This window comes from Cryptomeria japonica, chromosome 7 (genome assembly GCF_030272615.1).
Source record: "Cryptomeria japonica chromosome 7, Sugi_1.0, whole genome shotgun sequence".
In the NCBI taxonomy this organism is placed as follows: domain Eukaryota; kingdom Viridiplantae; phylum Streptophyta; class Pinopsida; order Cupressales; family Cupressaceae; genus Cryptomeria; species Cryptomeria japonica.
In genome coordinates this window covers 172590929-172603051 of record NC_081411.1, presented here as the reverse complement: position 1 = coordinate 172603051, position 12123 = coordinate 172590929, and positions in this window count along the sequence as shown.

The window sequence follows — 12123 nt, the reverse complement described above, 5'->3', positions numbered from 1 at the left end:
AGGTCTTTCTTTCCTCTTTGCGCCTCTGGGATGAGAATTGTCCTCACTTGCGCTCGCTCCTCTTTCTTTTGGCCTTTCCTCCAAAGTAAAAGTCATTGGTATGTTCTGCTCTCTTAACTTCTGATGTTGTACATCCACCCATCTGCGAGTACATGACAAAACTGGAGCCATCAAAGCTCTCAAGTCCGAAATCTCAGGCTCGCTCCAATCTATCTTCACTTTCTTATCTTCTTTGTCATAGGATGACTGGAGATGTCTGCCACTATCCTGAGCTTGATCGGCTACTCTGTAAACTTTGCATTTCCTGATGAAATCTAAAGGTAATTTGGAATGCATTTTTCTTTTCACTTCTAAATCACTTGAGAGATTCATCCAAAAGTCCTCTACCTGAAACTCATGTTTTTACTTCTTGCCAACTGCCCCCTCCATATAACCATGAGGATCGAAATTCTCCCTCGAGGCAAAGAATGTGAATGAATATAAAGCCAATTCTTTCTCTGCATCTTCCGAGGCTTGAGTATTAGGACATACCTCAATTGAATTCCCCAATATGATGGGCACGGGAACTCCATTTCCATGCTTGTGTCTGAACACCTTTGCATAAGCTGCCAACTGTCTGGTCACCTCAAGTAGCACTATCTTGTCTGTCAGATACCTCGGCAACATGTAGGGAGGTGAGGGACACCCATGAATTCTGATATATGTAAACTTTTGAAACTGGATGAACCATGCACCATACTTCTTCACAAGTTCTTGTGCATCCAGAGATAGTCGATTGTGAATCCCACCTTGCAATATCCTAGTGATGTTCATCGTGAAGGTGTCATTGACTAACTTGTAGTCACCTCTAGGAGGATGATGCAGATGAACATAAGAGTCACAAACTCTCACTTCTCCAGGTCCTCTTCCGATCACTCCTCTGTGAGGTAGCCCTGCATATTCGAAACTCCTGATCAGGGCATATATGACATATGAGCTCATGTGGAATGATTTAGTAGGTCTTAGTTTTCTCAACTGCACATCCAGACAATGGCTAATAATTCTAGCCCAGTGAATCGTTCCTTTTCCTTGGACTATCACTTGGATGAAGAAGAACATCCACTTTTCGAAGTAGAAGGCTTGAGGAGCCCCTGTAACTCAATTGAGCAAAGTTATCAAATCTCTGTACTCCTCCTGGAAGTCGATCCTATGTGGTGTGTTGGGAATCTTGCTCAGGCGAGGACGACTTTTGAGCAACCAATTCTTATTGATGAGATTCAAGCAAGTGTCGGGATCATCTTCATACATTGACCTGGCTCCTTCTAGGCTTTTGTATATCATATCTTTATGCTTTGGAAGATGAAGAGCTTCACTTATACCCTCCTCTGAAAGGTAAGCCAAAGTGTTTCCTTCCTTGGATACGATTGACCTCGATTGTGAGTCATAATGGCAGGCACACTTGATCATCAGCTCATAACACTGGACTGTTGGAGGGAAACCGACCGCCTTGATGATGCCACTTTCAATTATTCTCTTCGCGACAGGTGATGGCTTGCCAATGTAGGGGACCTCTCGAAACTTCTTCATATTGAAGTTTCCCAAGTTGGTATCTCCGATATTGCTCCATTTGGACACGATCCTGGTCTCCAATTCTTCGTTCTTTTGATCTTCTTTCATGAGAGCCGGACGACTAGTAGATGCTCCTGCCTTTGGAGTTGCCATCTTGACACCTACATAACATTTCACAATTAGTAATATATCTTGAAGTGTAGAAATATAGAGTAGAAAGGAAGATTTAAGATTTTAATTAGGAAACCTCATGATAAATCTTGAGTTATCATTTCCTAATTAACTATGCCAAACTTAGAATTTTCAAAACAAAAGTTCAAAATTCAAATCTTCAACAATGGTGTCAAGATGATTTCGCCATACCTCCTCTTGAGTATTAAACTCTAAGAAATGATGCAAAAATAGGTGGATTTTGCTAGGCAAAATGTAGATCAAAGCTCTCCCTTGAATAAAATGCACCTCGTTTAGCCTTCACAATAATCAACTCCACCTCCCTTCTAGCCTTCAACACTTGAAAGAAAATCACTCCAAACAAACCAGACTTCAATTAGTCTTCCAAATTCGCACTTGAAGCAATGATTGAATGATTTGAATGATGAAAAAACACCTCCAATATATAGAGCGCTCACCCCTTTGCTCCCTCTAGGCCGACTTGGCAAAAAGAGGTTAAAAAAATAAACAAAATTCCAAAAAGGAGGGGCCGACTTGGTAAAATAAATAAAAATAAGACCTTAAGCGCTCCATATTTAATTTTGATTTAATAAAAAAATTAATTTTAAATGCCTCCAAGATAGAAGTTCGATTTTTAAGGCTTAAAATTAATTTTTTAAATGCCAAAATGCCTTTTATTAAATGCCAATTTAATTTTAATTTTCCAAATGCCTCAAAATTAGTAATTTTGGCGATCATTCTAAGGAATATCAATGCTCAACAATATAAAAAATGAAGGATATCACCAACTTCGCCCTGGACCTTCAGTGAAGGTCAGGAGCGATCTTTCAATTTTGCTCTAGCATACCTCCCTTTTTCGTCCAAAACTTCATCTAGGCATTTAAATGGCATTTCTAGCTGTGGTTTTGAGTTTGATTTCTTTTGATCTCTAGGAGGAAAGTGCTACTAGGACATTTTTCGCCTTGGACCTTCAGAGAGGGTCAGGAGCGATTTTTCACTTTTGCTCTTAATCCTTCATCTTCTAATTGTCAATTCTCCTTGTGGGATAAGCAACGATCTCCTTCACTCGTTCTATGCATGCTTGATTTGCTTTTGCAATGCAAAATAGGGGCTTCAAAGATTTTCGCTCTAGGCCTCTAGTGAAGGTCAGGAGCGACTTTTGCAATTTAGGCTAGGATCATCAAGTTTTGGAGGTAAATCCTTGTTCATCACGTTTCGGAGGACCTTTCCACCTTAGCACAACCTTGCCTTAGCGCGATCTTGAAGGGAAGTTGTTGGTTTTGCCAATTTCGCCCTGGACCTTTAGTGAGGGTCAGGGGCGATTTTGAGTCTTTTTACACAAATTTTTGATGACTTCAACTTGAAATTACTCTTAAGGCGTAGAACATCATACTTCACTCCCTACTGAGTCTTGAGAACAAAAATATCATCTCGAAATGCAAGGAAAATGGACATACTTGGAAATTTCGCCCTGGACCTTCAGAGAGGGTCAGGAGTGATTTTCCCTATTGTCATCAAAATTTGCACTCTTAGCATCTCCATTCTACTTCAAGGCATTTCAAACACCGTTTCTACTTGTGCCTAGGCTTAGCTTTGCTCAATTTTGGAGAAAAAGTTGGATATTAGGTTTTTCGCCCTGGGACTTCAGTGAGGGTCAAGAGCGATTTTGCAAATTCAAGTTTATCCATCTTTTGTTAGCCCTCTAAATTATCTTCAACGGTCAAAACACCCCCTTCCTCTTCCTCACTCATTCAAGCAAGATTTTATCTTAATTCTTCAAAGAAAGGAGAGAAACTTAGAAATTTGCCCTGGACCTTCAGAGAGGGTCAGGAGCGATTTTTCAAACTTGGCTTGATTGCCTCCTTGTTGATCGTCCAAATTATATTCAATGGGTAAAACACACTTGCTTTCATCTATTCCAATCATAAAAATCACTTTGACCTAGCAAAAAATGTGCCTTTTTGAAAATTTCGCTCTGGACCTTCAGAGAGGGTTAGAAGCGAATTTTGCCCTCTAGACCAAAATGATTCACTTTTCATCATGAAATGTCTTTGCTAGGGAAAATTTCATCTTGTTTCACGCCATGAATAAAAGTTCATGTCTAAGAAAGGTCTAAAAATGTGCATATAAAGAATTTCGCTTTGGACCTTCAGAGAGGGTCAGGAGCGAATTTACTCCCCTTGGGCAGAACTCCTTCAATTCATCATCTTCAATCAAGTCTGGACACTTTATCACGCTCATTTCATCCTCCACCCTGCCTTTGATATCTCAATTTGACCAAACAAGGTCAGGAATGACTCCAATAAGTTTTTTCGCCCTGGACCTTCAGAGAGGGTCAGGAGCGATTTTGATGATTCCAACAAGATCCTTCATCATTTCAAGTTAAAACTCCTTCAGGTGAATGGAGAAAGTCATTCATTTTCTGTTCATGCCCAACACTTGGTCCTTTTTTCACTATAAGATGAGGGAAATCAAAATTTCGACCTGGGCCCTTGGCAAGGGTCAGGAGCAAATTTCCTCTAAGCCTTCAAAATTCATCATTTTGCATGCCTTCAAATCTTCAAAAGCATCAAGTCACATCCAATCATTTCTCCTGGAGACCCTGCACAAAACAAATTAGAAAAGTCAGTGACAAATATGCTTTAAATAACATTTTCGCCCTGGACCCTCAGCAAGGGTCAGGAGCGATTTCACCCTTTCTGGCTAAATTATTCAAAATTTAAGTCTCCAATCACTTCACAAAGCAGAGTTAGGTCATTCTCAAGGCCAGGAACCAGTTAGCAAGCCTTCTCAAAACAAGAATTCATCAACAAGGGTCAGGAGCGAATTTTCTATTTCAGGTATCATTTTGCTTTCAAAAATTCATCAAAACTCACCTAGGCAAGAACACACCAAAATCCTCTTAAAACATCTCAACACTTAGCCAAAATTGTGAATGAAATCCAGCCTACAAGGATTTTCGCCCTGGGCCCTCAGAGAGGGTCAGGAGCGAAATTGGCATTATCAGGCTCTTGATCTATTTCCTCACTTATTCAACTTAGCCCACTAGACTCACTTTCTTCACTGATTGTGTTTAACTGACTTAGACCAGGAAACAATTGGACCTTACCATAAAGACCTTCAATCTAGACTTATCTTGAGACCTATTTGACTCCCTTGACAGGCTTACCTTATTTCAACAATCTCAATCTTTAGGAAGACACCTAACAACTTTCAAAATTTGACTGGACTTAGCTTGGATGACGTCAAAAAAAACCCTAAGGTTTAGCCCTAGCCCAGACAGACCACTCACTCACTCAAAACCCTAAAAGCAGAGAGAAGAACAAGCAAAACAAAAGCAAAAAAGAGGGGGTCCCCATTCTAATGGGGCGATGTGTGAAATGATCACAACAGGAAGTTAATCTCCTAATCTTCCATGGGCATATCTTCTTTGGGAAACCTTAGTTTTTCGTGTGCGCCAAGCCAATATCAATTTGAGATTGATTTTGTGCCACTGTGACAGCCAATGCTACTGATTGTAAGATAGCATACGTGTTTGGTCTTTTGACTTAAGCAGTGCCAAAGTCTCCTTTTCTGTTCCCATCTTCCTGTGCAATATGCCTTTCCAATTCCCTCCACTTCTGAACTAAATTGCTTCTGATGGTCAAAATGTGTTTCCATACTCTCCTGCTCTTTGCTACTGAACTTGAAAGTTGGATACTTATATATAGTCTTTGATCTCTTTTGTTGACACCAGGTGATGCAGAGCCAAGCAACAACTAGGTGAAAAGCTTCTCTCACCCACAACTACTATGTCCAAACCAAGTTCTTTTGTTTGTTCAAGGTGTAAACAACACACCTACCAAATACTCAACTCACACAACAATTTGTGTGACTGGATCTATACCGGTTAAGTATCGTCCGGTACCGGTGGGATGGAAACCTGTTTATTGATGGTCCAACCAACACAAAACACCCATAAGATTTGACTATCAAATGTGTTAGGGGATACTTGTCTCACAACTGTCCTATTTGTCTAGTAGTCCTATCGGTTGAGTTCTCCAAACACAACTTAACAAAATTTCAAAGGACAATACAAACTAATGGCAGATTCAGATACCCTTTATCAAGTTACACAAGTCCCCAAATGCTTAGAGTCTAACCACAAGTTGAAAGGTCTATACCGTTACTGTCCTTCCAGACCTAATTAAGCCAATTAGGCCTAATTTACAAAGCAAGTACCCCTTGTATTAGTCCCCTGACTAAACCAACACTTGTGCAAGGTGGGGCAAGGTGTCAAACCACGAAATCCAAGGTTTCAGGACTTGATCCCATCTTGTTTGTCTTCTTCAAGTGATTTCCACTTCTTCAGTTCAAGCGGTCACATAGAGATGCCTGCCTAGGGTCAATTCAGTCTCTTCGGGCTTGGAGCCTCCTTGCAAAAAAACACCAAAATCTTATGGTACAATGGCCCCTCTAACATTTTCCCACAGGTTGTTTGGTCCTTTGGTGAAAATGTCAGATTAAGGGCATCTTTATGGTGAAACCCTAGGTACCGACAGGGTTTGTGACCAGCCCGGTTAGTTTTTGGTGGATCTCTACAACCCGATTGTTACAAGACCTCAAACTTGATTCAAATGAAAGGTAAGAGGCTTCCCTAACTCATCCAATTGGTTTTAGGCATCCACCAATCCGTACTGGTCAGAAATGAACAACAAAAACGCAGAATCTCAGAAAACTCCAAATATATTGTATTGCTCCAAACTCCAAAACATCATCAATTTCAACAATTTCAACAACGACGCCAACAACAACCTTGGAATCGATCCAAGTGGGCATAATATAGCCTCCCTAACGGTGTAGTTATCCCTTTTTACAACATTTTGCAATGACAACAAAAGTTGTCAACTTGCACTTTTCAAATTTGGCGACCAATATTTATTTGCCTGACTCATGCCTAGACTCCTACTGACCCACATGGTCATTTGTCCATGGTGGCTTATAAAATGCAACCATGACAATGCCTTACATCAATTGGGTCTTATTGACTCACAAACCTATCAACCTATTACAAATGATCATTTTCATGTCATGGGTGATATTAGGCTCTTTTAGGCTTCATTTGTGCCTTCATTTGTGTCTTTGGGTGCTCCTGCACCACCAGGCTTTCTAGGTTATTTCCGAGTTCATAAGTTTTTTAATTGATCTCCTGATAAATACTATCAATCTCAATCGGTTGATTTTTCTTGGGAGTTTTTTTCTGCTTTTTTAAAAAACTTTTTCCAGATCCTCCTTACCCATCTAATCTTTATATTGTGGCTTGTTTCTAGAAAGATGCTTCCTTTTTGGTTTGATGAAGCCTTCACAATCTTCCTCTTTTTCTTCTTTGGATTTCAGGGGCTGCATTTTATCCCATTGAGTTGTTACTTCTAGGATCAAATGACCATATTCATGACAGCCATGACTTTAAAATGTTATATTTTCATAATCTAGAGCATGGATCCACTCAACCTCCCTCTTTTTCAGGATGACACTTTATGGAAGTGGTGCTGGAAGATCCAATTTGACACATATCCTAGCCTAGACCGAATGGCATGGCCTTTTCCATGAAAAGGTTGGGAAATGCCAATGATTGATCCCAGTGATTTGGCAATAGTTTTAAAAATTAATGGGGACCAAAACACCTAGGGTATAGTGTACATGCAAATCAAAATTGGTGTTGTCGATGACATTTATTTAGAGTGCTTGAAACCCAAATCCAATGCTTCATATAAAGCCTTGCATGATGAAATAAGGGCCTCCTTTGAAAAATGCATCATGGTCTAATGCGTTAGCAAAGATGGTTATAAGATATGCTTTAACACATGCACGGAGTTGAGAGTAATCATTTGATTGCTAGTTCCTTCAAGCCGATAAATGCAATTTCTCTAAAGGAAGTTGCATTCCTAAAAAGACGACATAGGAGGCATCTTTCATGTAGAGAATTCACATGCTTTCAAAATTTTTGGACATCAATATTGATAGTAACAAACTTCTTTGTTGGCATGCAGCGATTTGGGGAGAGCTTTTAGGTTGACCCATTTTCTATTTACCGCTCACTGTCAGGAGAGCATCAGTCCCCTTGTTTCGATGAGAAGATCTGGGACCAATACACACATTATAGAAAGATCGAGGGAGATTGGATCTTGTTTACATGTTTTTCATGCATGATCGAACACATAATAAATTATTGAATACTCTATTCTCTCTTGAACAAAGACTTCTCAAATGCTGAACTATGTGATCAAATGATTGACTCCAAGGTTTACAATGTCAGGTCTTGACGTGTTGGATAGCTTCAATGGTTTGATGTACCTCCAAAGGGACTTACGTAATTGTTCTTGAAGATGAAACTTTTCAAGCTCAAGGAATGTTGTTCTTTGAATGATGCTGTTATATCGCACTTTCCTACTACTACTAATGTTCTTTGATAAAAAAAGTGAAAAGGGAACAAGGTTTAGGAATGCTAACTAATGCTAAGAAAGCAATATAATGCACAACTTCAAGTGAGCTCAACTAAGCTTTGCTTTGACAGGCAATGAACATCTTCACAAGGCTAGTGCGATATTCTAGGGATAGCTAATGATTTTCAAATCACTACTACAAACATGGATACCATCAAGATGAAGCATATCAATGAAGAAGTAGTAATTAAAGTTAAGCCTGGCTAAAGTAAGTTCAGTCGACTATGCAAGATACTTCACCATCGATGAAATATTAGTAGTATGAACAATGAGAGCTTCTTTATCAATCATACACCAATCGTTCATTCATTGAAATACTTAAAGCAAATTCTATTCTCTCTTTTTTTTGTCTTTTAAATTTTAAATTTTAAGTTCTCTCATAAAAGGATGAAGAAACAAGCAAATGCTCCAAAACACAATAAGTCACCAACAATTCAATGATTTTATTGATTATGGCAGCATCAAGCATCTTCAAAACTCTTCTAATCTATCCTTTACAAATGAAATGAGTGGGGCTTATATAGTGCTCCCAATACAATGAATGGTCAAGATCTTGCCACCTAAACCGTAATTAGGGTTTGTTACATCAAAACCTAATCTTATTGCAAATTATTTAATATCTACCAATGGGAATGTGACATCCATTTGGCATGAACATTGCGGAAAGATCCTCCAAAAAAAATGACACCACATGGGATTATAACAAACTATCTTCTAGAAGTTTGTTTCTCTTATCCCTTTCTCTTGTTGCAAATTCAATGAATTTGGACATCATGAATTCAATTTCGGTTATTGTGGCAGCATACATGTTTTTCAACTGTACTTCCATGAAGCAAAGGTTTTCTCCAGTTTTGCTGGCAAGCACCATGAATGAGTGTATGTCTTCCAGTTGTTTCTCTGAAGGTGATCCGGCTGTTCCAAAAAATCCCTTCAGCTGATCGACATCTATGTGAATCCTTTCATTCATCTCCTTCTCAAGTATGATTCGGCTACCTCCACAATCTTATCATGTATCACGTTTATTGCCTCGTCTACTTGGGTGCAACCATTGCTGATATCCTCAAAGATAACCGTCCTCATTCAGAGCAAGCCCTACCACTACTAGAGATAGGGCGACTGCCCATCTTTCAATACTCCATTCACCAAAGTTTGCTTGGGTAAATTTTTCATTGCTTGCAGTCTGGGCATGGTGTAATCTCCGGTGAAAACGAAAGTATCATAAGCAGCCATGAGGATTTAAGTTCTTTCAAGAACACTTGAGACTTCATTGAATATCCTTTTTAGCTCCTTCATAAATGCATTTGCATTCTTGAAAGTCTTATTTATCCAATTCTCCATTAGGTGAGATGAAGTTCTCATTTTATTTAAATTGTCAATTTAGTCTGGAAGAAGCAATGGTTCCTTGAACTGCTGTGGGTAGCTTCTCGACACACTCACTTCTTTCTCTAGTTTCTTGTTCTTCTCTACTTCCAACTTCAACATATCATGGACTGTCTTCACTGTATCATTCAAGTCTTCCATCGCTTGCTCAGTGGTGGGAGGACTCTCCAAGTCATAATCTTCTGCTGTAATCTCATTTTTAGGCTTGACTACTCTTGGAGTGGCAATTTGTATCACTCGAGATCCTGTAATGCCCTTTGTTATTTTCGACATCTTAGTAGCCTCCTTTTCCGTTGTCTCTTGAGTTTTGTTCAAGAAATTATCTAAATCATCCAGAGGCTCTTCTTCTACCACTATAACTTCCTTTGTTAGTCTCTCCTTGAGCCATGCTTAGACAGCAGTTTTTTCTTCTCCTACTTGCACCTCCTTGAGCTGTTGATCTTCTCTGGGTGAAGAGGTTACTTCTTCATCTTCATTCTCTATATCAACATATTCATCTTCTTGTAGACTCCATTGGTTCATTCACTCCATGATCTATGCTTCCTCTAGGTGGTTGATTCTCCTTATCAACTACTTGGTTTATCTCTACATCATGTATGGAAGAAGTACTAGTAGAAGGGTGGCCTGAATTTGACTTATGCTTCTTGTGTGATGATCCTTCTTTGTGATTTTCCTTTCTGTTTGATCCTCTGGAGTGAGCCGACTGGGTGGCACTTCCACTCACGCTCATGCTTTTAGTATCTTCATCGAATGATTCTGTCTCTCCCATCAATTCGAAAGTCAGTTGTGCATTTTGGCTCTTCAACTTCTAAATTTGGATGTCTGCCCATGGTCGTGTGTATGCTAAGATTGACTTCATCATATCTTTCAAATCGGTGATCTCGATATCAATCCAATTGACTTATACCTTCTTGTCATTCTCTTGCTCGTATACTGGCTAAAGGTGTTTTCCACTATCTTGTGCTTGATTTGGGATGTCTAAAACTTTTCACATCTCGACGATGTCAATTGGTAGCCTTGAGCACATCTTTCTTCTTATGTCTAGATCATCTTGGGCGTTCATCCAATAGTCTTCCAACTGTAGCATGTGCTTGTGTTTTCTTCCGTTGGCCCTTATCATGTTGCTGTAAGTTTCAAATTTATCTCTAGAGAGAAGTATGGAATGAGGAAGTGGGATCTCAACCCTTCTTCTGATTTCTCTGTTGCCTGTAAGGATGGACACACTTCCAATGGTTGCCTGACTAAGGTGGGAAAAGCGATTCTTGTCTTATGTCTATTCTTTTGCACTTTATCATTTGTGGTCAATTGTCTAACCGACTCAAGCAATATTATCTTGTTGGTAGGATAGCGTGGTAGTATGCAGGGTGGACAAGAGCATCCTTGAATTCTTATGTAGGTGAACTTGGGAAATTGGATATACCAAGCACCAAATTTCTTTACTAACTCTTTTGCTTGCAGGGTGTTGGTTCCCAATCCAACAGTCTCCGAGTCCTAGAGAAATTGCCATTAACTCATCAACAAACTCAGGGAGGGATTCGGCCAATGAACGAGAATCAGTCACAAAACTGAAATCTCCTGCACTGCTGGCTTTGCGAGACCAAGGCGAGTGAACCTATGCAATGTCAAAACAACTAACAACTTTACAATACTCAGGACATTACATTTACAGCAGATCATCTCAACAATGACAATGTACCAAGGAAGATGGTTTAACTCTTGGTTATGGCTTTAACCTTAGTTTCTAAGCATCTATACACTTCATTTGGGGGGGGGGGGGGTTTCTACGCTAATCCTACTCCTATTGTAGAAAGAAATATAGAAAGTAAAAGAGATTTTGAATATGAAAAGATTATGAAAACTGAAAACAACTCCATGATCAGTGCCTTGTGTGGGTCGCAAAGTATATCATCAGTATGCAACCTTACAGCTCAATAGCTTGGACTGTAACCACAGAAATCTCAGCATTAATGCATGACATTAACATCCATTAGCTTGGTTCTTCCTGCAATCATACTTAGAGATCCTATATGCAAAAGACTATTTCATTGTTCTACTCAAGCATCTTAGTCTCTTCCTTGAAGAGAAGCAAAAATAGAACAAACACTGGACTTGCTGGGACAAAGTAAGTAAACCTTGATTAGTTACTCCATAAAAGATGCTGTTACATATTGGACACAATAATAAGGACCGATATTCATTAAAATGCTTCTTTGATTACAACTATTCAGACCATAAAGCAACTACAAACTGAAAATAACACTAATTGTCATTAAAACTATGCACTCTGTACATGGAAGCCTTGCTTCCAAAGTGAAACTACATTTAGAATCAACAACCTTCACGCTGGCCTTGGATTCCTTTTTATAGACACAAGGGAGCAAAACAAGCTTTGGGCCAGGTGAGACACACATGTCACAATCTGATTGCATGGGACAAAATACATAATGAGGTGTCCCTTTTCCTACTCTGCACGCAATCCATCCGGAGGCATTCAATGCAAGATAGCCTCTGGGACCTGGGACCACGAGCTTGAGGACAATTA